At 40.6% G+C, this 26,573-nt stretch overlaps 1 long non-coding RNA gene across 1 annotated transcript; it reads right to left on the reverse strand.

The window, feature by feature from the left end:
- Positions 1-29: 29 nt before the first annotated feature.
- LOC148223549 (uncharacterized) lies at positions 30-17,256 on the reverse strand. The gene is made up of 4 exons (XR_015804164.1): positions 17,125-17,256; positions 2,816-2,901; positions 2,071-2,143; positions 30-1,129 (listed from the first exon to the last, which is right to left on the reverse strand). It is a non-coding gene; the product is annotated as an uncharacterized LOC148223549 (long non-coding RNA).
- Between the last annotated feature and the right edge of the window lie 9,317 nt (positions 17,257-26,573).

Here is a 26,573-nt window from a genome sequence, read left to right on the forward strand (position 1 = left end):
CTCCCCTCCCCATTTTTCCCCATGCTTGTTCTTACCCCCAGTCAGGACACCTTTGTAAGAAGGATGACAGAATTTAAATTGCTTCATTTGCAGGGCAACCCTGATACACTACATGACTTCATTCTCACAAAGCAACAAGTCCCATAAATCACACCTACTGAGTGCACCCATTAGAGCTCCAGTATGACAACTTTATGCCTCATACTCTCCAAACAAGGACCACACAAAACTCAGACTGTAAAATTACTGTTGACTCACAGCAGCTTTTATAACATGCACTCAGCTCAAAAAGACTTAACTTATATGGGGTTTAATCATATTTGGGCAAAGGAGACCTCTCACTGATTCAAGACAACATATATTTAAAGAAGAAGAAAAAGCAGAATATATTTGGCTTAGCTCTTTCCCTTACAATTCCCACGGAGAAATATGTCAGATTAATGGAAAAATGACTACTTTATTTTGTAATGGAAGAGGATTCTGAGAAGTGTTTCTTCCTAAAATTGAGGGGAAAGAAGGTATTTTATGCCACCATGAGTTGGGAAAGGTGTAGGAAAGGTGCTGTTTCTGTGCTAGGTGCTTCACTGGTGTATATCTGCACAAAGCTATGGAGGCAGTTGGAGCTACACACCCTTCTCAGGAGTCCCAGTGCTACCAGGGGATGTGTCTTAATCCCAGCTGGCAGCTCAGCCCCAGGCAGCTGCTCGCTCCTCCTGCTCTGCTGGGGTGGGGGACACACTCAGAAGATCAAAAGTGAGAGAACTCCTGTGCTGAGATAAAGACAGTTTAATTTGTAAAGCAAAAGCACACACGAGCAAAGCAAACCAAGGAAGTCATTTCCCACTTGCCATGGGCAGGCAGATGTTCAGCCATCCCCAGGAAAGCAGTGTTCCAACACTCACAATGGCAACTTGAGAAGACAAACTCCATCACTACTCGTGTACTCCCATATCTTCTTCTTCTCCCAGCTCTATATGCTGAGCATGATGCCATATGGTCTGGAAGGTCCCTCTGGGCCATTGGGATCAGCTGTCCCAGCTGTGTTCCTTCTCAGCTCCTCATGCAGCTTTAGCCTCCTCTCTGGTGGCATGGAATAATGTGCAGAAAAAGCCTTGACACTGTACAAGCCCTGAACATCAATAATGAAAACATCCCTGAGTTACCAGCCCTGCTTCCGGCACAAGTCCAGAACACAGCCCTATGAAGGAAATTGAGTCTGTCCCAGCCAAAACCAACACAAAGGGTATGTCCTGCCCCAAATACATTTACCCTATCAGGCCAGCAGGCAATCTCCACTGTAATGCCCCACTCATCCCAGCTACATGACACAATTGCATTGTGAAGCTGCAGCAATGTGCTAACACCAGAGAGGAGTGAGCCCTGGCAGAGGGCACTGACTGACTATCACTATCCACAATTAAAAAACAGCTGGCCTGATGCCCTGGGTATTCAAAAATATCCTGTCAGAGCCACCCTGTGAAGCTGGGAGCCTGTGGAGCAGAGGCAATCAGTGCAGGCTCCTGCGTGAAAAAAAGGGTGCCTGGGAGTGTATCCAAGGATTTCCATGGGATTCAGAGCAAGGCTCCCATTGCTTCCCTCCAACAATGTGACATGCATCTCTTACTTCTCTGCACAATAGCTTTTTTTTCCCCCGCCCTCCCTACGGCAACGAAGGAGACGGAGGGGGTGAATCTTACATGCTGCCCAACTGACTTCCTTGTGTTTGGAAGGCAAAACCAAGAGGTTTATATAATCAGGCTAAGATGCAAACCAGTTGAAATTACAATGGTATGCTAGAGTATATTCCTTAAGTATTCAAACCGCAGCAAAAAAATTCTCTACCACTTAGCTTCAAGGGACTGATTTGAAACCCACAAAAGCTGGGAAACATGGTAAGGTCTAACTGAAAGCTTGTCCTTACTTCACCCCTGAGGAAAAGAGCAGAGAGTAGAGATAATACTGGCTGCTCTTTGTTGGGCCCTAAACATATAGCAAATTCCCACAAAATAAATAGGAGGCTTGCCACCATATCCTCCCTCCCATTCCCACACAACCAGACCTTTAACTCACAGGCTTGCAGGGCAGCTGCTTTCTCTCTGTCCAGGACTTTGTTGTCACAGGCATCAGTCTTGGCTCTGCTTCCCTGTTTTATAAGTTTCTAGTTAGCGCCTGCTAGAATCCTTTTTTTGATCCCTGTCCTTTCCAAAAAGGGTTTTGATAGCACCAGCTCCAGAGAAGCAACACCAAAAAAAGCACAAGGAGAACATCTCTGGATTGCTGGTTTCCTATGGATTCTTCCCCAGTTCCTAAATTACCCATTTCCACCATCTTTATCCCATCCACAGCATCATTCCTGCTTCCCCTCTCCATGGTGGCATGCTGTATATCTTAGCAATAGGTTGGGCATGGCCCAGCTATTTTAGGGCAGTGCATGTTGCTGCTTTTTTAGATGCACAATGAACTAAGTTAAAATTGCCATTTCCTCAATAAAAGAACTATTCTGAATCTTCTTTCTCCATCCTGCTACCCCCCTCATGAAAATTCACATGCACGCATCTTCATGCCACTTTCATGCCACTGCTAAACTGAGCTGAAATGAGTAGTGAGTTCAGAAGTTATCATGATGAGTGGATGAACTCACTGTATGCTCATAGAAACATTATTTCTATAGGAAACCAACCTAAAAATAATCCCATCACAGAAGCCTTTAAGATCAGTACTGAATGAACCAAAACTGTAGAGTTATGCACAGATGCCACTGCAGGCACAGTGTGTTTAATTTTCATCTAAGATTTCCATAACTAAAGTTACTCACCTGTGTAAGTCTCACCAAAGCGTGTCTGAGTCTTCTGAGGTGGCTACCAGGGTGAAGGAGGGATTAGATTCCTTTGGATTTTCCATCTAAAAATACATGAATGTGTACACACGTATGAATCGTGTACATACACATGTAGGGCCCTCCTTATTTCTTCATAATTGCAGCTTCCGAGCTCTTCAACATCTTTTATAGCGTTTTTTTGCAAACCATACTTTCTACTCTCTAAGGTATTAAAGTACTTCTATTTCTGTTTGTCAGTTGAAGAGCTGAAAAATTTTGAAGATCAGGATCCTGATAAAGTAACCAGTTTCTATGTCTTTCAGGAACATTTAATTACTTATGTACGTCTGAGAAATTAGCGCTATGGGTCTCAACCAAGGACTAACTCATAGAAGAGAAAGGAGTTGAATGTAGTTCAGGTCCCAGATGAATTCCCTGTTTCCATCCTCTTCCATCCATCCTTTAATGAATTACAAAGCAATTAGCTGAGAGTAGAAAGAAAAACCCAAACCAAAATATATAGGAAAATGAGATAAAATAATGGTTCCAATTTTACTTGTACAGTTTTCCTGTTCTTTGTTACATTTAGTCCAGACTCAGCTGTATTCTGAGGACACTAAATCTGAGTGGTCTTGAATAAGATGAAGTAAAGAGGCCTTGGAGAAGATAAAATGTCTTTCTGCCTTCTCAGCTCCTCCCACTATTTAAAAGTTACTTTGGTCTAATGAAAATCAGATTATAAATCTCCATAAACCCCCCAGATTAACATAATTAGAATATTACTTTTTCTACGTTGCTATCTTCTGAAGCAACGTGCTTTACAGATGGAAGCAGCTTCAAACTCTGCTTGAAGCTGCGGGAACAAAAGTCTCCTTGCAAACAAAAAAATCATAAATTAAATTTAAAAAGCAATATTTCACTTGCTTTATGTGTTAGCATGAGCCTGCAGGCCCATGGTTTCAGACATTAAAACCATGCGTGCTTCCCATGAAAGACAACCCAAAAGTTATGACTCTGAAGCATAATGGTTAGGGCTGCTCAAATATTTAATCCATTTTTCTCGTTTTTTAAATGAGTACATGAAAAATACTTGACTTTTTTGTGGCTTCTCTTTTTTTCCTCCTCACAGCAAGAGAGGTTATTGTTTTAGCTGTTAGACAACAAAACTGGGAAACCTAAGGACACATGGGATAAATAATAAAGGAATTGGTATAAAGCCTCTTATATCACATGTGGTCTTATCTGTAATCATCTCTGCCTCAAAAAGTGAGGTAATTTCCAGGTTTAAAAAAAAACTAGTGAAAGAGAAAGGATTTCTTCATTTTAGAGAAGAAGTGAATAGCAAGGGTCTAGAGGGTATTCAATATTATAGCAGTTTCAAAAAGTGAGAACAGACACATTCAGGCAAGTTAAAGGGCAAGTCACTTAAATACGGTAAATTAAAATAAACACATTTTAGCAGAACATGTAACTATGTGATGGAAACAAAGAATTTTGCGAGATTCAAACAAGTTATAAATATATATATATATACATGAATAACAACCCTCTCACTGTTACTTATGGATGAAAATGTTAACAGTATAATTATTGGGATTGGAGAGCTGGGTAAACACGATTAGGTTTTCAAATGCCTGGAAAATTTAAAAGTCATAAGAGACGCTCCTGCATAGTGTCGCTTACTGTCACCCCAATCCCCTTACAGTAAACCCAGACACTTGAGCTGCAAAATTTCTGGTCCCAAGACAGCATTGAGAACACGGTGAGGGGAGAGACTGAGCTGCCACCAGCGCCTGAGGAGGGCCCTTGCAAAGCCGAGGAGGGGAGGACTGAAACTCTTAGAAAGGTGTGGCTGAAGTGCCAAAACATGAATTTGGAGTAATAGGGCTTAATCTTTTTGTGTGTCTGCCCTTAAAAACAGTTCATGTAAAGGGGGCTGAGGGAAGACATGTACCAGATATATATTATTTTCCAAAACCTCAGTGCTTAGTAGGATCTAAGAGGAGTTCTCAACAAAAGCACATCCTGCAGGGATTTGATGCTGTTTTTTGTGTACCATACACAGATCTTCTGGAAGAGGAGAAACAATACTCCATGTGAAGCTTGCATAAGATTCTGCTTTTTCCTTCTATCCTGCCCCACTTTTTGCATATGTTCTGTAGCTTCAGCTGGTATTTTTAACTCTGCCATTAAGTAAACAGGGAAAAGAGGAACGAAACCACCACAAATCCAGGGCACTCATGTAGAGAGGAGGAAGCACTCAAGTGTAGTTGCTGTGATGCAGATGAATGCATTAATAAATGTGCCATGCCACTGTTGTTGAAACCAAGGTTTATTAAACCAGATTCCTAAATCCCAAGCCTGGCTGAAAAACAATTTTCTCCTAAAAGTTCTTTTAAATCTATATTTGTGTATCAACATTACTGCTTTTTCTGTTTGAACCTTTTGAAGTCATTTTTTCAAGATTTTTTTTTTTTATGAAGAACATTGAATACCTACTCATGTATATAGCAACACATAACAAAAACAAATAACCAACAACAGAACAGATGGTGCTGGAAGCAGCATTCTTGCCTAACTACTCTAAAACAGGAGCTACTTTCTGAGTGTCTGACACTACACTTTCAGAGACCAAAGCCCTTTCCATCCATCAAGAAGTACATCAAAAAAGCAAGGGAAATACAATATTTGTCACAGTACAACCTCTTGACATTAATTTTGTACTACTTAAAACACTATTTATTGAAAATATTTGTTATTTAATATTTAAACCAGTTTTCAATCAATCATAGAACCGTGGAATACTTTGGGACCTTGAAGATCATGTCATTTCAAACCCCATGCCATAGGCAGGGACCTTGATGTACCTTGTACATTCCAGAAATTTATTTTTTTTTTCAAATTACCTGTATCACACTTTTGTTGTGTTTTATCAGCAACTCGTATTTTGATGAATAGTCACAAACAGCACTTGCTTGAAAGAAATTTTGGAAAACACACCTTGTATGTGAGACAACTTCAGTGAGTGGTCTTACTGGTTAGGAGGTGAAAATCTCCACTTCTTTTAATACAACACTAGAGTTGTATTAAAACTTTAGTTTTTATAGGATGCAACAATAGATTTATGCAATACTTTTCATCTCAAACGTCTGCTCTGAAGAAGCTAGAAGTTCTTTGCAAGCAAAGAACTTTCTGAAAAAATCCTCTCAAGTTAAATTTCTCTGCACATACATGTGTATGTAAACAGAGTATGGGGTTTGCAAGCTGCATAGAACTTGTATTAATTAGATTGTATTAGATTAATTAGATTGTATTAAGTCTGTCAAGAAAATGCACTAAACATATTTGCAAAATGCATTCAGACTTTGAACTCCAGGCCTAGTTTCCATTGTTTGGTATGGAATATTGAAAGTCATACCAGTGTGGAGAGCTATGGCCTTGGGGTTGTAAGGAGAAGAATACTTACTAAAAAGTGCTACATAATTAGTATAATATCTGATCAACTGGAAAATCACAGCTAAAGTGGAAGAAAATACTTGTGGATATTTGTTGAAGGACTTGCACATAAGCTTTAGAAACAGGAAAGAGAAAATAATGAAACAGTAAGATTTGTAGGATGACTCAATGGACTCTGCAGAATGTGTCCCTTCTGAGGAGTGTGATATGATTTAGCTGCACTATCCTGGCCATTTGATTCCTAGCATGTCTTGCCAGCTGACAATGAGATGAATTAGGTGAAAGCCAAAATTTATTAGCATGTAAGAGAGAAAAACTGTTGATTTCATCCATGGAGAAGTGTTTTTCATGTTTGAACCATTGTATTGGACTTACAGGGAAAGGTTTTGGTAGTGAGGGGATTATAGGGGTGGTTTCTCTGGGAAGCTGTTGGAAGCTTCCCCCTATCTGACAGAGCAAATTCCAGCTGACTCCAGGATGGACCTACCAGTGGCCAAGGCTGAACCCAGCAGGGATGCCTCTGCCTCTGAGATAACATATTTCAGGATGGGTGATAAAACAGCACATTTTGCAGCTGGAGAGAGGAATGAGAACATATGAGTGCCCTGCAGATACCCAGGTCAGGGAAGAAGGAGGGGCAGGAGGTGCTCCAGGTACTGAGCTGAGGCTCCCTGCAGCCCATGGAGGGCACAGGGATGTAGAGACTCACCTGCAGCCCATGGAGGACCCACGCTGGAGCAGGGGCATGCTCAAAGGATGCTGTGACCCTGTGGGAAGCCCACACTGGAGCAGGTTTGTTGCAAGATTGGGACCCTGTGAAGGACCCAATCTGGAGCAGTCTGTTCCTGAAGGACTGACCCTGTGGAAGGGACCCACTCTGCAACAGTTTGTGTAGAACTGCAGCCATTGGAAAGGACTCAGGTTGGAGAAGTTCCTGCAGGACTGTCTCCCTTGGGAGGGACACTGCACTGGAGCAGGGGGAGAGTGTGAGGAGTTCTTCCCTGAGGAGTAGCAGAGACAACGTGTGATGGACTGACCACAACCCTCTTTCCCTCTCCTCCTGCACCACTGTAGAGGAGAAAGTAGAGAAAATTGGGAGTGAAGTTGAGCCTGGGAACAAGGGAGGGGTGAAAGGCAGATGGTTTTAAGATTCAGGCTTATTGCTTATTGTGCTACTCTGATTCAATTGATAGTAAATTAAACTATTTTCTTGCTCCAGGTCCAGTCTGTTTTGCCCATGATGTTAATTTATGAGTGATCTTCCCCTGGCCATGAGCCTTTCACTGTTTTCTCTCCTCTGCTCAGCTGAGGAGGGGGAAATGATGGACCAACTTTGGTGGGTACCTGGCATGCAGACAGGGTCAACCCACCACAACAATTTTTTCTGTGTTTGTGACATTCCTAATGAGAAGCTCAGAGCCATGTCACACTTTGGGAAGGGATGTTGGTACTAATGTATCAGTAGAAGATTTACATCACAACTTGCCCATTTTTCCCTTGATGTACATTATGGCCTCATGTCCCTCTGGAATGAGCCTTCCCTGACTCTGCCTAACCAGTTTTGTGGCATGCAAGCGCTGTGTTATTGTCCTTGGAGTGCAATTGGGCAGCCCAGTAATGAGCTGTGGATAGGGCCTCTTAGCAGGTCTGTTATTCTAGACTGCTTGGAAATGCCCTTTATTTCTGTCACACTCCACTCATCCTGCCTGCCCTAGCTTTGCTGTCTCTTCCATCTGAAACAAAACGGCCCTCTCACTTGCTTTGCTTTGTTAGTCACTAGAGAGTTAGAGTCACAAAACCAGGACTGAGCTGCATCTGAAAAAAAAAAGCTTACTAAAAAAAGCTTCAAACTCCTGCTTTGAGCAACTTTTGTCTTGTTGACTAATGCAGAGAGGTACAAGTGCCCCTTAGAGCAGCGTGTCCTCTCACTCTTCCAGCAAGGTTGTGGGACAGTGAGAGAAGTAGCTAGAATTTGACCCTGGTATTGTGAGAACCATCCATTTCCAAATGGTTCCAAGAACCATTTGAAGCCTAAAAGGGAATGGTTGAAGAGAGGAAAAGGTTCTGGCAAGCAAGGTTTAGGTAGGGGGAAGTTTTTAAACCTCATGAATAGCCCTGTAGCCAGACTGGTGAAGATTTAAAAAGAGATGGAAAAAAACATTTGCAGTAAAGAGCCATCAAAGTTTGAAAAGATCCAGATTTGTAGGTTTTTTACAGTTCTCAGTCATATCAGTGGTAGTAGGGCTGCAGAATCTGTTCCTGTGTGGGTAATAGCCTTTTTAATTCCCAATATTTTTTAGGGGGATTAAAGAGGTTGATATTTCTCTCCCTATGCAAAACCATGATTCATCCATGATGTCAAGAGCATCATAATAATAAATATACCTCCATGGCTCTTTTTTTCCACTGAATTTGGCATGTGTACTTAGAGAGAAATGAAATGAAAATTTCAGGAATTTCTAATTGGGCTTGAAAGTTGTGAAAGAAGAGTAATGATGCTATCAATGTAAAGAGTTATGAGCTGCCGGGTTCTGTTTTATGGAACAGCTTAGCCATAGCACAGGACCTACTTCACTGCCACTGGGGCCTGGTCTTGGCCATGGCCTTAATATTTCTGAGGATGTTATTCATAAATGTCCTCTTAATCAAGCTCAGGCCCAGAATTTTACTGTAGAGGCCAAGCTAATTGCCAAGATACATGAGAAGCCAAACTCTAGAAGGTAAAGCTAAAATTTGTGTGTCCTGGCTCAGAGAACTACTATGTTTCAGACCTGAAAAAAAAGTGGGTTTTTACATTTCTTAAATAGTTGATTTTTCCGCTTCAACAATTAGAACTCAGTGCTTCTCAAATAATTCACACTGATTGTAATATATGGTATAATTAATATAAAGTTGTAAATGAATAAATAATGTCTATATGGATAAAATAAACTCAGAAACCAAAAAGAAAACCACAAACGAAAAGAAAACACCACAGATTGCTTCACCACAACATTGTAACAGCTAATAAAAGCAGGACAGCCCAGATTAACAAGTGAATGGACATGGCCTCAACAGACATGGCCCTTTATGGAAACCAGAGAACACCCAGCCTTGAGCACCGACAAGCACCCACAATTAAGGTAACAGAGCCATCGGGAAAATACATCTCCATACCAGCTTCCCATGAACCAAGGCCTGCCTCCATCAGAATTCATCGCCTCCCAGAATGTGGTTTTGTCCAGCCCAATGCAGAGAAAGGAAAACACATGAATATGTGAAGCGACAGAAAGAAACAAAGAGCTCTGCTCCAGGCTAGGAAAAGCTGTATATAAAGTGGACTGACCAAAGTGGGTTTGTGACCATTGGGGGATCTGGAGTGGTAGAGTTGGGATCAGAGCGTGTTCACCCAGTGCTGATCCCGGGCCCGGCGCTGCTCTTTGCAGTTGTGGCTGTCGTGGACTGCATCTCGGTCACGAAATAAATTATCACTTATTTCTGATTATACTCAATTCAGCTAAATCTCTTTCTTATCTATAACACTGATTACCTACATATCCTTCATTTTCTTAATCTGACAACAACAAAAATCTCTCTTCAAACCAAAAAAAAAAAAAAAGGAAAAACAGAAAGAAGTAAGGATTTATTCCAAAATTATCCCTGGCTATTGTGCATGGTTACCACACTGAAAGAGACAGCAGTTTTCTGGGTAGAATGGCATTTCCCTGGGTGCCAAGACCCACATGGAAGCTATGTCAAGGACTGTGAAGATTTTTATGTCTCTCCTGCCATCATAAACACAAATGTTATATCTTTCAACTAGGCAGCTGGCATGTATCCCATTTATCGTACCCTTTAATTGAGAAAGGGAGACATGAGTGATTTTCTGTATTCTTTTCACATGTAAAAGCTTTTAGAGCATTAGCAATGTCTTGGTTATTGATCAAAATACAGGCTCCAACACAAAATTCTGTAAGATGTCATAATATTTTAGTATTATGTTCATACTGTCATGAAACCCTTATGCTGGAACAGTCTCATCCATCCTTAAGGAACTATTCAATAAGTGACATAACATCCATAGTGGGGTTTCTTAGTTCTAAATCTGCCAGCTCTCACTCTGTGACAGTGGGGAACATTTTGCTTTGTCATCCTCAATCACACGTGTAAGAAGAAGTGAGATGAGGAGACATGAGGTACATTGCCTGGACAGAGAAGCTGATGAACCTGAAAGCCTTTTCCTCTCTGTATTGTCCCTTGGTTTCATAAGAGAAGGCTACAGCTCCCAGCAGACCAGACAGCAGATCTGTGAGCACACTTCCCCATCTTGAAAAGTTTTGCTACCTGGACCTGTGGCCATCTGGGATATGGCCCATCTATAATATCCCCTGGTTCAGATGGTTGTGAAAGAGCAACTCTGGAGCAAAAGCTATGTGGGGCTTCCTTTTCTTGGAGACCACTTTTATGCTCAGCCCCTTGATGCTCATCTGGGTTGTGTTGCTGGTACATCACTGACCAGTTTAATACCTTCCAAATTTTGGCCCTCATCCCACAGATTCAACTTCCTATTGTGGTCTCACTCCTGTTTTGTCACTTCGGACTTTTTTGACCAATATGAGCTATGAGAGTGTATGGGATTTTGTGACCTTTAATAAATGAATGCTACTGATACAATAGGAATCCTAACTTGTCATCAGGAAAAGATACACAACCCAGCAAACTACTAGGCAGATACATTGGATATTGTCATCCTAAAGGAAATACTCTTATCCACACCATCCCTCTACAAGGTAAACCTGAAATATTTCACTTGTCCTCTGGAGCTCTTAAGAAGATTCTTCTGCTCTGTGCAAATATCTCAGGGCTCTAAAGGCTGGGTCAGATGAGGGAAAGCTGAAAGACTGCAGCCACTGAAGAAAAAAGCTGGAAAGAAACCCCCACCAAAACTCAGCAGAGAGCAACAAAAAGCACTAATTCTATTTCGTTAATATCGAAGCCAAAAGGAATTTTGCCATAGACTTGACTAAGAACTGTTGAATGTAGAAACATATTCTCATCCGTAGTTCTTAATTTATCTTTGCCTGTATTCCAGAGGAGTCATTTAAAATTTTGACACTAGCTGCAGGATTGGATAAAATTTAAGTATCAGGACCCTTTTGCAGAAGGCATGAATTAGACTTCCTGCATGTCAGGAGCAGTCTTTGTTGGAGGTAGATCTAAAGCATTCATGCTGGAGGTTAGGTTCTTTAAAAAAAATAAACCACTCAAGGCATCTTTTCAAGACTGCTTTTCACTCTATCTTAAGAAGTGGTGTCCAAACTTAAAATACAAGTTTTGCAGTGATCTTAGACTGATGAATCTTAACATTGCAGATACTCTTCCCACAAAGGGTCTACAGATAACCAAAGATGAGTTGTAGTCCCTTAAACCATGGTCACATCTTAGCAGCACAGACAGCCTTTTTTCTTTCTGCTCTTATGCTGGCACCTCCAACCCAGTCTCTTGCTACTGCAGGGTCATAACGAAACTGAATTATGAAAAAGCTGTGGGTTGAAAATGACCCATCAGGGAAAATAAGAATTGACTGAAAATGATAAAACACGGAAGTCTACAAGTAATTGTTGCCAGAACGATAGACAGGGCAGTCAGGGAAGAGAAATGAGTAGCTGGTGTTGGAAGGAAGGGCATGGAATGGCTTCAGCTGATTTTCCCAATGAGAAAAATGCCTGTGGAACTGTGATGTGACACAGTGTAAGCATCATTGACTTCAAAGCTTGCAATTTTGGGCACCATTTTCAAGGTAAAGCTACAGGTCCTTTTTTTCTTAAGGGGGTCAGAAGTGTTACTCATTTGCCACAGAAATATAACTATAGATTTGAGCTCAGTATGCAAATAGAAATAAACAATTTAAACAGTAATTTTCCCTCTTTCCATTTTTCATGATAGGATATCACAGAATCATAGAATATCCTGAATTGGAGAGGACCCACAGGGATCATCAAAAGATACGTAAGGACAGTTTACAAAATTCTCATCTCTGCTTTAATTCAAAACATTTGTGAATATCCTCAGCAGACTGGTACTGTTGTGGAATATTGTATGCAATATGGATAATTGCCATATACACGTACAACATTAGGCACTGTAGGCTGCATCGTTGAATGGAAAATTAAAAAGTCACATTGCTTTTGGCTATGCAGTGAAATGTTACTGTCTACAGCTCAGAATTCAAACTACAGAAAAAAGAATGTGTTTTCCATGATAATTCTTCTAGGAAAGCTCAACCATTCAGTAAAAGTGTACAATGAGGGACATGAGATGCACTTTTGAAGTTAAATGGATAGCTATATGACAAAGTTTTGTTTTATTCATTCAAGTCTATAAACATATATAATAATAATATATAATATATATTATAATAATTAATAGGAGAAACATTGTGTTGTTGTTCCAGATAAGCACTCAGAACTGTCAGTTCTTGTCCAGTTACCTGGATCATTTGGGCATGGAAAAGCTGGGAGAGGAATTGCATGAGATCAGGGAAGAAAAGAGGAAATCTCATGAGAAAAAGACTACAAGAATCACTGCTTAGAGTGTTTTGGCAGTTTCTTAAGCTAGAAGTGCACAGCAAATTAAAAACAGCATTAACAAATTCCAGATACTGTTGGGAATTAACCAAACCGCTAAGAACAGGGCAGTTTCTGGGACCCTATGTACAGGTAGAAGGGGATTGTGGCATGCCACTCTCTGCTCAGTTGCTTGTATAATTGTCCAGGGATGGTGTATACTGCTGACACACGCTGGCAGACAAACCTTGTTTATGCCAAGCATGATACAAGAGGGTCTGGAGTGCGCTGTGGGACTGAGCAAACTTGCAGCTGCAGCAGAGGAATCCCCCAGAGAGAGCTCCAAGAACAGTTAAGCTTGAGAAGAATAGCTGGACTCTGACCTTACTGTGTCTATTGAAATGGTAGAAGTGAAGGGTTTTGCCTCAGCCTGCCACATGTAGAGCTTGTTCAAAAAAGGGTGGGAGCTTCAGCTGCTTACAAACACTTTCCTGACCTGTATCACTTATTTCTAACACACAGATTAATCATTTGCAAAAGCAGATCCTACTTGTTCGTTGTCTACTATAGCCTTTCGCATAGCAGCACTGATTTTGTTAGCTTCAGTTGCTCTCCTTCTGACACATTCTGTTGATATGCTGGAAAAGGAACCTTGAACACAAACATCCTCAAGTAATTTTTTGTTTTACATTTGTCCTGCATTGACTAGAAATTATTACAAGAACTATCGGACAAAAAACCTCAGGGTGTCTTGTGGCAACCTGGTAAACTTCCAGTCTGGTCTTCATGATTTGCTGTTAATCTCTTGCTTAGAATCTTTCACAGATGGAGCTGCCATGAGAGGAATTTGTCCTTACATCGGGTCTTATTCTAGAATGACACAGGTTGGCACAGCCCCAGTAAGTCTGATGGAGCTGAGCAGTCAGGAGCAGTGGAGGAGCCCAGTGGGTTTTCAGGGAGTACATTTAAAATACACCCTCCTAATAACAAGGTGAGATCATATGTTGGCATAGTCTCAGAACATAAAGGATCTAAAAGACCAAGCTGATGTGTTACACCACGATAAAATGAATAATAGAACTCTCTGTGTAGTGCACAGCGAGGAAACACCTCCCCCACCCCCTAAAAAAAATGGACAGAGCTTCACCAGCCAGCTGAGTGCTCTTCTGCCTCTGCCACCAAATGTCACCAGCAGTCAGAGCTCTTGGTCCCAGGGATCAGCAGCAGCAGGGCTGCTCTGCAAGCCTGGAGCCAAGGACAGCCCCAGCTCAGGCAGTGATGGTGCCTGCACCCTCCAGGACACAGTTCCAGAGCTCTGAACCACCTGGTCAGGGCAGGGTGCTCACAGCAGGGTCCATCAATCCAGGCTGGGGATGGACAGGTGGAGCAGCCCTGGGGGTGCTGGTGGTGGCCATGGCCCATCCCAGAGACCCCCCATGCCCTGGGCTGAACCCCCAGTGTGGGCAGCAGGGGAGGGAGGGGAGGATTCTGCTCCTCTGCCCTGTTCAGGTGAGACCCCCTTGGCCTGCAGAGCTCCTCCAGCCCTGAGATCCCAGCACAGGAAGGACAGGGAGCTGCTGGAGCCAGGACAGAGCAGGGACACCAAGGGATCAGAGGGATGGAGCAGCTCTGCTGGGAGGAAAGCCTCAGGGAATTGGAATCAGTCAGCCTGGAGAAGAAAATGACTCAGTGTAAAACTAATTTTAGCCTTCTACTAGCTGAAGGGAGCCTACAAGAAAGATGGGGAGAGACTCTTGACAAGGGCCTGGAGTGACAGGACAAGGGGCAATGGCTTCACACTGACACACAGCAGGGTTAGATTGGATATTGGGAAGAAATTTTTCCCTGTGAGGGTGGTGAGGTCCTGGCACAGGTTTCCCAGAGAAGCTGTGGCTGCCCCATCCCTGGAAGTGTTCCAGGCCAGGCTGGATGGGGCTCTGAGCAAGCTGGGATAGTGGGAGGTGTCCCTGCCCATGGCAAGGGGTGAAACTGGATGATTTTTAAGATCCCTTCCAACCAAGACCATTCTCTGATTCCATGATTCTGTGATCCAAACCCAGGCAAAATTAGCAAGACAAAGCCAGCAGCAGGAGTGGAGAAGTTTCCTACAGCATTCCTGTAGAGTCCTTCAGCCAAGTCCTGTGAGCAAGCAGGAACAGCCAGGCCTGGACAAGTGATGGGAGTAGAATTTTAGATGGAGCTGCTGGGGCAATGGGCAGGAGGAAGATAGGCAGAAGTTTTTGGTGCTTTTAGGGCATGGATACTTGGGTTACAACAGAAGACAAATCTTGATGTGAAATTGTGAAAGAAATCTAAAGCAAGCTGGTGAAAATACGTTGCTAAAAATTTGTCTCTGTGAAAAGGACAGAATGTTCTTTTTCTAAGTTTGATGATAGAATCATAGTTTAAAATAACTTCAAGAAAAATGATTAATTTGAAAATTGTACACACAGCTAAAACCACATCAGTTCCAGGGTATGCACCACACTGCCAGCTCATTAGCACATAAATGGCTCAGAACAGTGGACAAGGACTGTCCACATTTAGCCTGACCTTCCAGTGTTTCCACTTTCACAAGTACAGCCTAATGAAATAGTCACTCCGTGAAACTTTACTACCATTTCTACTATTTAGATATAAAAATAAGTGCCTCTCATGCTTTTGAACAGGCATTACATTTTCTCCATATGATACATCAGTGGGCTGCAGCTTCAATATCATTACCTCTAGATGCAAAAAGAGTTAATTTATTAACAAATAAAATTCCAGTGCTCTCTCATGGTACAGATATCGACTCTAAGAGTCACTTGGTTTTAAATAAGAAAAATTCTCCTCCGTATCATCCTGGAAAGACAAAGTATTCACAGCATGTATTCCAAGCAAATGGGAACTGTCATCTATGTTGCTGCTGCAGTATTTTCAAAGACATCAAAATCAAAGGAACAAGGAGAGGGAGAAGAAGAACCTCTTAGCCAGTATTTCTATACAATAATGATATAAAATTATTGAAAGCATCCCTCAGAAGAGCTAAATTAAATGATACATACTGTCTGAAGTAAATCTTGGAAGTATTTTGGAATATCTCTTCTCCTAGCAGAACATTGATATAGTGGGGGGGCGGGGAAGGGCATTGCTGCTTTTATTATAATAATTAATTAATAAATTAACTTATTAGAAATGTTTCTAATGAGTTGGTGTAGTTTCAAACAAAGTCTGATACTCAGCATGATTATTGTTTTGGAGACAGAGTAAATCAGGAGTAGAAACTGTTCTTAGAGGACGTTAAGATGGTATCTCCTGCCCTGTAGGCATCCAGCTCTGGTGTTTGTCTAGGAATACTCACAAGTCCACTTGTGATTGTTTTCAAAAGAACCTCTGACAGAATTTTTTGTGTTATTTCTAAGCCATCATCAAGCTGTGGCTTTAACCATTCTGTTTCTTCTCAGGTGAGATGGGTACATTTCCTTCAAACATACAACATCTGGAAGCTTTCCACCCCTTTGGAATAGTTCTGTCCAAACAAATCCCATCTTCATTCAATACAAAAGCCAATAAAAGAACAATTTATGGGAAAATAATAAAACCCATAGCAGTATTGGTTTTTATGCTTTCTTACAGAAAATCACAGCAAAAAAACCAGCAGAATCGGTGGTGCATGGGTTACATCAGGTTAGCACTTCAGCCAGTTATGTGTGTGACTCCTTCTGCTTGTTCATTGATATAATAACGATCCCTTTGACAGGATCAGAACACATTTGAAAAAGTATAAACACATTGTGTCACTCTCCACCCATTACCTCCGAGACTATGATAGTCAAGGTGCCTGCCACATACAAGATTCAAGAGTGGAATTGGTATTTCATCTGAATTCTCCTTCCTGCTGGAAGATTTCTTTACTCCCCTTGATCACTGTGCTTATGTGCTGCCACAAAATCGAATGAAAACAAATTGATTTTGTCTCTTAGGAATGCCTTGGAAATGTCAAGCATTTTGCCTGTGTAAGGAATACCCAATTTCACGTTTACCCCTGTCGAGTTTTTTTCCCCCCATCTTACTTCAGAACTGTCATGCTTTAATTCAAGTACTGATGTGGCCTAGCCAGACACAATGACCGAGATTTCTTTGCCCTCTTTCATTTCCAGTTGCTGCAGCTGGTTGAATTTTGTACCTCTACTGAATGCCTGGCCTAGAGTCTGAAGACTGGCTGTTATCCCTCCCCTGAGTGGAATAGAGTTAATTACTAGTCCTGCAGAATAACAGGAAACCCACAGAATTTCTTACAATAAGAAATCATAATAATTTTACCATCTGTGGAAGTTTTTTGAGCCACAGCCATCCAAAGGCAGGATTTCTGATCTAAGTCCATCAGGTATTCACAGTTTTAATTTAATTAAAAACTGTAAAAGCTTTTATTCCACTGGCTCTGGGCATGAGAAAATCTAAACTACCTATGCTCTCAAAACACAGAAAGATCAAATTAATTTCAGGTTGTCATGGAAGCAGATTGTTGTTCCAATAGCAGACCTCTATAGCTGCAGATAATTAACCTTAATTACTCTGACGTACTGTTACCAAAAATACTTGGTTACCTATGATGCTTGCAGTGTAAATGTTTGACAATTGTGCTCACTTTGGGCTGTGTGGTTTGATAGCTAAATGTATTTCACTGGCAGACCTGAGACAGAAATTTGTGCAGCTTGATAGCATTATAGCAGCCATGCTCAGGCTAACAGTCCACCTTCCAAAATTGCTGTGTCTGAACACACTGAGCTCTACATGTTGAGGTAAATTATTCAGGAAAAAAAAGTGGCAGTTTCATTTATTATTCTTGAAGTTTTTTTGCCAACAAATATACACTATGCATCACCTAATTCTTCTTCTTTACTAGCCTGGCAGAATGAGGAGGAAAACAAGTTTTTCAGGTTCCAAATACCAACATGAAAAGCCTGGCAATCAACCCCATATTTTGCTTCAGTATGAAAAAAGTCAACTTTTCATTTAAAGAATAATGGGATAGTAACACAGGAGCAAAAAAAGTCACACTGCTCCCAGCTAAGAAAAACAGCTTTCCTGCTGCTGTTCTGAAAACCTAACTAATTTTTTCTCCCTTTCCTCCTTTTATGATACTCCATTACAAAGGCTGGCACGTCAGTCTAAACCCTAAATTTTTATGGCTTTCATGGAATTGAGATACAATTTTTATGTGAAATAAAGTGATTTGGAAGAATAAGGTTAGAAGTATGATTTTAGTCCTTAATTTCTTTCTTTTTCTTGCGATGAGTGGGATCCAGTAATAGAAAGAAAGCCTTTAGGATTCAGGTCACATTCCTGAGACTGACATAAGACAAAAAAGGGAGCACCTACTGATGCTCGTGGGGTATTTTAGATGCTTGGTCTCTGTTTATGTTTTCCTATGCTTTTTAAAGAGTTCCCATTACATTCTGTAATTTGAGATGAGGATATTACTTAGCTTTCCACCTGAGGGCCTTTACTAAAACTCTTTTAGTCTTTTCTTGCAAAATAAACAGTTCTGAGCCCCTCCTGCTGGGTGCCAAGATAACTCATTCCTACTCATGGGCACAACACAACTGTAAAACTCAGTCCCCAGAACACCAAAACTGATATACAACTATAATCATCACAAGAACAGGACCAACCTTGCTTTAAAGTTCCTATTCATCTTTTTATGCATTTCAGCACCTTCCTCAGATAATTCTTATGAATTTGTAAAGAATATGGTAAGTCTCAGAAATGGATTAACTCAGGACTTTTAAAACCTGCATTACTAATATGCTATTTGGTTTATGACATTGTGATAAACCCTAGTTAAAGGTTTCAAGTTCTTAAATCAGTCAGAATAAGAGAAAAATATTAGAAAGATTCTTGTAAAAACCTTGTCTAGAGCAAAAAAGCTGTCTGCCAGTGATTTTGTTGGCATCAAAATGAACACAGCTAACAGGCTGCTGTTTAGATCAAAGTGCTGACGTATTTGCAATCATTTTCTGGGATAAATATTGCAAACGGCTTGCTTTTCCCTTGGCTGCAGGGAAATTATCTTCAGTGTTGGTTGTGATGTTATTTTCTAATACAGACAAAATTTGGAAGGATAAATGCTAAATAATAGGGGAAAAAAAATCCACCCTAACAAAAAAAACCCCACAAATAAGCAATACCCCCACCAACAAATAAACAAACAAACAAAACAAACCAACAAACCCCAAAAAACCAAACCAGTGGCTGGATAAGGAATAGTGGCCATAAATACAAACACAGAAAATTCCACCTCAGCCTGAGGAAGAACTTCTTTCCATTGAGGGTGGCAGAGCACTGGAACAGCTGCCCAGGGAGGTTGTGGAGTTCCCTCTCTGGAGACATTCCAAACCCACCTGGATGTGTTCCTGTGTCACCTGCTCAGGGTGACCCTGCCTGGACAGGGAGGTTGGAATGGATGATCTCTAGAGGTCCCTTCCAACCTCCAACAAGAATTTTGTGATTCTGTGAAATGCATACAAGAAATGACTCTACTGCTACAGTCCTCATGCCTTTCTTGTTTTGACTTTTGATACTTCCATGGGAAGGTAATGCACAGTATTGTAGCCAATCATTCTTCTGGCTGCATCAAGTACTTTATCCATTACTTGCATACTTCTTCCAGAGAAACCAATGGACTTAGAGTAGGGAGAATTGGCTGTTGACTTTGACCCTTATTCAGGTCTTTCTCCTGGTCACTAAATTTCCAATAATCTAACCCACAGCATGGATTTCCAAAGTGTAATTCTGGTGATGAACTACAATTACAATTTCTTTATATAAAGAGGAAAAACCGAATAGTTTAAACCCTCAAAGCTGAGTTCTGACATCAGCAAATATGTCTCATCTTGGGACATATATTATTCTATAATACCAGTAGATATCACTTGGAAATGAAAGACACATGCAACCCAGAAAAACTGATACACATTTCAGAAATGGTTTTTTGATACATGTCAGAGTGTGCAGCATCTTTGGGACATAAAACTTTGTGCTAATACTGTACAGTAGAAGGGAATAGCAATTTTTGGATCATCATAAAACAGTGTAATAATTGAAACCTGAACTAAGTAGTATACAGATAAAATTATTTGTGTTGGGTATGGCACTGCCCATTTTTGTTTCTTTCAGGAGTGAACCATATGAACACAATTTGCTGCCATGAACACTCTCAATAAATTCTGAGGAACACTGAGAGTACATTCATAAGAAGCAGACTCCTAATTCTGACAGTTTTAATGAATTCAGAATGAATTCAGCATGCTCATTCAGCACAGACCTACTTGAGACCAAACAATGCCATGTGATTCATGTGTCCAACTAAAATTGGAGAACAAAGATTAAATTTCAATTTTTAACAGGGAGTGGCTATCTAAACTACTTATAGATGTGGCTTTACAGCATAACCAAGCAAAAGATGAATGGAAGAGCATTGAAAATCCTTATGGATGTGCCACAAAATGTGAGAGTAATTGGGGTGAATAGTGATTGTTCATAAGGGAATAATATAACACTTTACAGCAAGGCATTGATTCAGACAAGTAGGAGAATTGGAGGCTGAGAAAAAGGTAGAACTATGCAAAGTGATGCAAAGAAAGCCTGGCTTCCAGCAGCCTTGTGTCTCATAGTTGAATTCCTTGGTGTCTAAAGAGAGAAAGGCTCACAACCCATCCTTTCCCCCAGAAAGGCTCTTTCTAACCATTGTCAGAAAACTTGGTGCAGAATTCCAATGGTTAAGACTGTGGTTGCATGTCTATGCTCAGATCATGATTTCTTATCTGGATTAAAACAACCCCAGTAATCACAGAACCACAGAATGGGCTGGGTTTGAAGGACTCTTAAAGATCATCTCATTCAAACCTGCCTGCCACGGGCAGGGACACCTTCCACTGTCCCAGGTGACTTCAGAGCCCCATCCAACCTGGCCTGGAACACTTCCAGGGATGGGGCAGCCACAGCTTCTCTGGGAAACCCCTGGATGAACATATACATCCATACTTTTGATGGCGGTCTTGGGTGCACCACTGAACTGTGTGCAGCATGGTAGAAACCTGGTTTAAATGACATTCCTCCCAGGGATGCTGTGGCCCAGGCAGACTTCAGCTTCTCTCAGACACATGGGATTCTTGGGGTGTCCTGCACAGGGCCAGGAGCTTGACTTGATGATCCCAAAGGGTCTCTTCCAACTCAGGATATTCTATGATTCCATGATTTCCTTGAAGCAGTTCTTGTTTCTACTGACACACAATCACCCATGAACCCTCCACATGTTAGTTAATTTTTTTTTTTTTGAGAAGGATAATTCATTCTAAGAAAGAGCTGAAAAAAGAAAGGCATAAAAAAATGTTTATTTCAAATGGTAAATTCATGGATCTGAACTCTGAGCTGGCATCACTACAAGCCTGGGAATGAGATATAACTGCTCTTCAGAAAGACTGTGATGATTTCTGTTGGGTATTTCTAAGCATTAATGTTCCAGGCTGGAGAGTTTTTCATAGTTATTCATGACGTTGGTTGCTTCTTGGGAGGGCAGTTAATCCCTTCCTCCACCTCTGTGTTCCCTCTCTTCCTCTCAGCCTCCCATGGAGCTGTCTCCAAACAGCCAGGTTGCCCTGCCTGGGTGTTACCACATGGAAACTCACAGAATTCCTCCACAGGCTTTCCTGTAAGTGTGGAGAAGAGCAGGCATGATGGAATGGTTGCAGGATTGCAGCTCTGGAGCAGGGTTGCTCATGGAGGTGATTAGAGGCATGTTTTCTACCACCTGCAAGAGTCAATGCTGGGTATCTGGCTGCACAGATTCCATTTTCCTCAATATGTCCTTCCATTACAACTTTATAAGGTCACAGAGGCTTGTTAGCTAGAAACAAATCTCAAGTCATAATGATGCTACTGCTATTCACTTTTTATTATGGAAATAAATCAAAAGCAGACTTTCAGCAAGAAAAAAATCCCCATGACTGGAGTAACCACTGCCAGATCCCTGAAGCTGCCAATGCCCCAATGTCTTTAGCATTTCAGTGTATGTTTTGGCCACTGGAGGCTCAGTTTTTCAATTAAGGATCAAAAACTCAGCTTCAGGTAAATTTCCCAACATGGACAATGAGATTCTTTTTCTTAATGAAAAATTGTATTTATTTAAGCTTTTAATTTGCATTCATATTTACTTTTAAAGAGTGCAGTGGTGCTGGAACTGGACTGTTTAAGAAAAAATTATAGGAACCATATTGAAAACAGAGCAAGAGCATGAAGATGCTGACAATTATGTATCATAGGATAAGTAGCCCGGGGAAAGGAGAATTTCAACTGAGCTGGAAGTGATGGATCTTTCGCATTTTTGCTGTCTTGTCTGTGCTAAGGAAACACATTCCTTGATTAACCCCAATCCCCCCCCTCCTTACAGCCTATAGGGAATTACAATAGAGAAAAAAAATGGGAGGGCTTTTTTTTTTTAATCACTCAGAAAAGTAACTATATTCAAAAATCTATGCTGGAACAGTTCTTGGGCCTCATATGCTGCACTCAGGAATAGAAAGGCATTACTAAAATATATAGTAAAGTTCCCAATGAAGCAAACCAGGTTTTAGAGGGACCTGGGGCACTGAATGCAGGTCTCCTCCCTTCAGAGGAATGCTAATAGTGCACTGTGAATTGCAGACCATTTACCTACTTTTATACATTTTCAGGATGACTCTTCCAGTTCACAGAGACACCTCTGGGCCCCCTCCAAGCTGCAGCAGTAAAGTTAAAACCATAACGTCCTCTATTACCCTCTTTGTATTTAAGTCTTTTTCCAGTCACTTTCCCACAAGAGTTGGAAAGCTGCAATGCTGAGGGAACACTGGTCAAAAGTGGAGGAGAGAGAAACTTATTTGTTTGTGATTATTATGAGAGCCCCAGTGATATCAGTGGGTGTAATGTAGTAGAATCAGGAAGGAGTATTTTCACCTCTACTTTGAAGAAATCTGAATATGAAAGTGCTTACCAGAACAAATAAAACCACAGAAAAAATGTGTGTAAGATTACCAGAGCTTATTAACCCTTTCATATCATCAAATATTCTGCCTATAAACAAAATACTTTGCTTAGTGTTGGTAGTGAGTATTGTAAGACATTTATATGGGACTTCAAGCCTTCCTTTGAAGCAATTATGGATATCTCAAATATCTGAACATATAAAGTATAGTTGTCATTTGAAGGCCCTCAGGAATTCCAGGTTCTTTACATACTTTCCACTATCCATGTGGAAAGTTCCAGTATCCATATGAAATAAATAAAGAGATGGTTACTGTGGAGAAGTCTATGGTGAGTGACTAGAAGTAGGTGGTTACCCTGCATTTTAATACCTGGCACCAAAAGAAAACATCTGATTATCTGCGTCATTGATTGCACGTGGCTTAACAGCTACAGTTAATGAGACAGGCAGGTTAATGTGCACCTTGCTGCACTTTCAGAAACAAGAGTCTTAAGAAGGCTGGAATATCAAAGATGCTAAAACATAGACAAGAAAGTTTGGAGTTTGGACTATACAGACAGGCTTCCTTTCAATTCAGGCTATTTCAAAGGAGTAGAAGCTTGCTAAAGTTTTTTTGTTATTTAGTATAGAATGCAGATTGCACTGAGAAACACTTTTTTTTCAGAATATTGAAAAAAATTATCCCTTTCAAAACAATCTGCCAGACAGAAGCAGAATAATCAGCAGTACACTTCTCTGATTATGAGGTAATTCCCTTCTCTACTTGCAGTGCCTTCTCACATCCCAAGTCATTCTAATTTTGCTCATCTTTTTCAGCACAGTGGATCATTTTATAGGAAAAAATCCGGATAAAAATCTGCACTGCTCTGAAGGATATTTGGTATCCATCAAATTTCCAAAGGTGAAAACTGAGAGAGATCAAAGAAGTGTTTTCATTGTGTTACAGTCAGATTACCTGCATTAAAACCCCACACCCATGGATTTAGTGGAGCTTGGATGGATCTTAACAAAAGTGATGGCAAGCAGGAATTTGCAGTCAACAACGACAGGGAAGTGAGCATAAAACTCACTTTTAGGAGACTTTTACTTCCTATAGTAATTTACATTTTCTTTATATTCTGTCTGAATTTTTTCAGTTTTCTATAGCATTTAGGTTCCAAAAGCTTCAACGTTGTTTTTGGAATTTGTAAGTTTTATTTATCTAGTATATATTCAAAAAAATTATCACATACTGACTATTTCATCCTCTTTTACTTTCATTTCCTAAATATAAATCCAAGTAATTTATTTAGATATAATTCTAATTTCTATTATGGTCTCTTTTATTCCAGATGATTTAAATCCCATAACTTTCAGAGAAACTTCTTATTCGTCATTGCTTTAAATCACGACTCTGTTGGTTGAGTACACTCAATATGTTCTGTGCAATAACGGTTGCCTGGTTATTTATCATTTAACAGTAAGTCTAATTTTATGAGAAGAGGGCTCAAAGAAATGGATACACTCTCTTTCTGAGGGTTAAATAATTTCAACTTTGGGTCATTTTCTACTCCTACTCCTGATTTAGACACATAAACATTCTGATTGTGAATAGCATTGCAGGATTTGCTGTAAAGCTATTTCTATTTTTCTTCCCTCTGAATTGTGTGACTATCATTTAGGTATCTCGGAATGATATAATTTAGGTGTCTTGGAAATTAGGATGAAATTATGAGAAAAACAAGGATATTCTTTAAAAATTGAGGTAACAGTAAACATTACATTAGATGCAAGGTAGTTGCAAATATTACAACTCAGTTTTCTCTGCTCTTTAGCAATTTCACAGAAGGATGATTGACAGAAGAGCAAACTCCAGAGCAAAAAGCATGTTCCATACACTTCATTATAACATTAATATCTTTATTCCTCAGATATGAGAAGCCCCTAATAGCTCTGCTACCAATGTCTATGAGGCTGGAGCACTGCTGTTATTTGCTTGGAATCTGATGGATTGGATTTGTGGTTTCCATCACTTCTCCAACCCTTCAATTTGACAGGGTAGAGAAATAAAACAGAAAGGACTGAAATACCAAGTTAACTGAAAATTTGCAGTTTAATTCTGGAGTCCAACAGATTGCTGGCCAAAGGTTCAATTTCTTAAATAAACAAACAGCTCAAAAAATTACAACATAAAAGAAACTTAAAACACTAAAGTTAATATTGAAAAGGCTGGAATTGAACAGCTGGGTGATGCAGTTCACAATATAATACTTTATTGTGTTCATTAGTGGTAACAGTAGCACAAGCAGTGCTAATGTTTTGGTTATGGGATATAAAAAGTAGCTAACCAAGATGGGAATGCCATTATACAACATACTGTACAAACAGAGGAGGACACAATGAGATATGACCTCCTGCTACTTACACTGCTCAGCAAAAATTATCTCCGTGCTTAGCTTCTTCTGAAAACACGGTGCTGGGTGCAAGTCGGTGATTTCATGTGCTGGCTCTTCAGACTGAGGCATGGATTTTCAAAGCAGTGTAATTCTGAGCCCACCAAATTATGAGTCCAGATTCTACAAGTTTTGTCAGTATTATGTGTTGACAAAGTGTTAGAGTAGATTTATAGCTTTAGAGATTATATTTTGTTTATAGATTTATATTTTTTATTTTAAAATAGATTTTATAGGAATGAAGTGATTGTCTTGCTAGGTTTTGCATGTTAATTTTGGGTTGTAGGTGTGAAGATACATCCTTAGAGTTTATGTTTTTGACAGGTGGCTGAAGGTGGTGAGCACACAGTGGTGCCAGATTTTATGATGCACTTTAGATCCTGCAGCCATGGGAGATTTCTTTTTTTTTTGATTACTGCATTCCTACTCCTGCTCCCCTCCCCTGCTGTTTGAAGGTATCAATACCTAAGGTCAAAGAGCTAAAAGACAAGTAAAAGAATGCTTAAATCCTTTTTCAATATCATGATTCAGAAGTCTATCCTGTGATTCTGGGAGGATGGACTTCTGAACTTTCAGGCATTTAGATTTAGCCAATTCCAAGAATAAGAAAGTGTCTGTATGCTGTTATGAGGAATAACATGCTGGGATAGGACACTGCATTTTTCTGCAGGCTGGAGCTTATGCCGCTAAAATGCCACAGATGCCAGAAGGGGATCTGCACCCCTTGATAAATGCCTAGAGCTAGCTAATTATGGCAAAGTGAGCAAGCTGTATATCTGTGTAATTATAATGGTGCATGCTGAAGCAAGTAGGTGCTTAGAGTAGGAAAGTCAAATCCACTGGGCACCCAATTTCTCTTACAAACGTGCTTGGAGGAACAGCAGAGGTAACTGACTAAAAAAATGTGAACAGAAGACCTTATAATCTGGAAAGAGAGGAAGGGTTTCTCCTGTTATCCTGTAGCTTGCAGCTGTAGAAGACTGGACTTGGTGTCCTCCTGGGTTCTTCCTCCAGGTGCTCTGTGGAGGATCCTATTCCATCTGTTTGTGGAGTTTGGTGCTGTTTCCCACTGAGTTCTAGAGGACAAATGGCTCACCAAAACCATCCGAGGAGCAGCTTGGGTTCTACTTCTTCTACCCATGAAAATTTTGTCTGGAGAGCAAACTGTCAGTACCCTGAGGCACAGGAGACTGGGCATTCCAGAGCTGGTGCTGTGTTAGAGTCTGGAATACTCATACCAACTCTCTTGGTTGGTCTGATGGTCTGGCAAGTCATGGTTACTGAAGAAGCTTCTTTCCTAGGAAAGCAGTTCATCC

This window comes from Sturnus vulgaris, chromosome 5 (assembly GCF_052056855.1).
Source record: "Sturnus vulgaris isolate bStuVul1 chromosome 5, bStuVul1.hap1, whole genome shotgun sequence".
NCBI classification, from domain to species: domain Eukaryota; kingdom Metazoa; phylum Chordata; class Aves; order Passeriformes; family Sturnidae; genus Sturnus; species Sturnus vulgaris.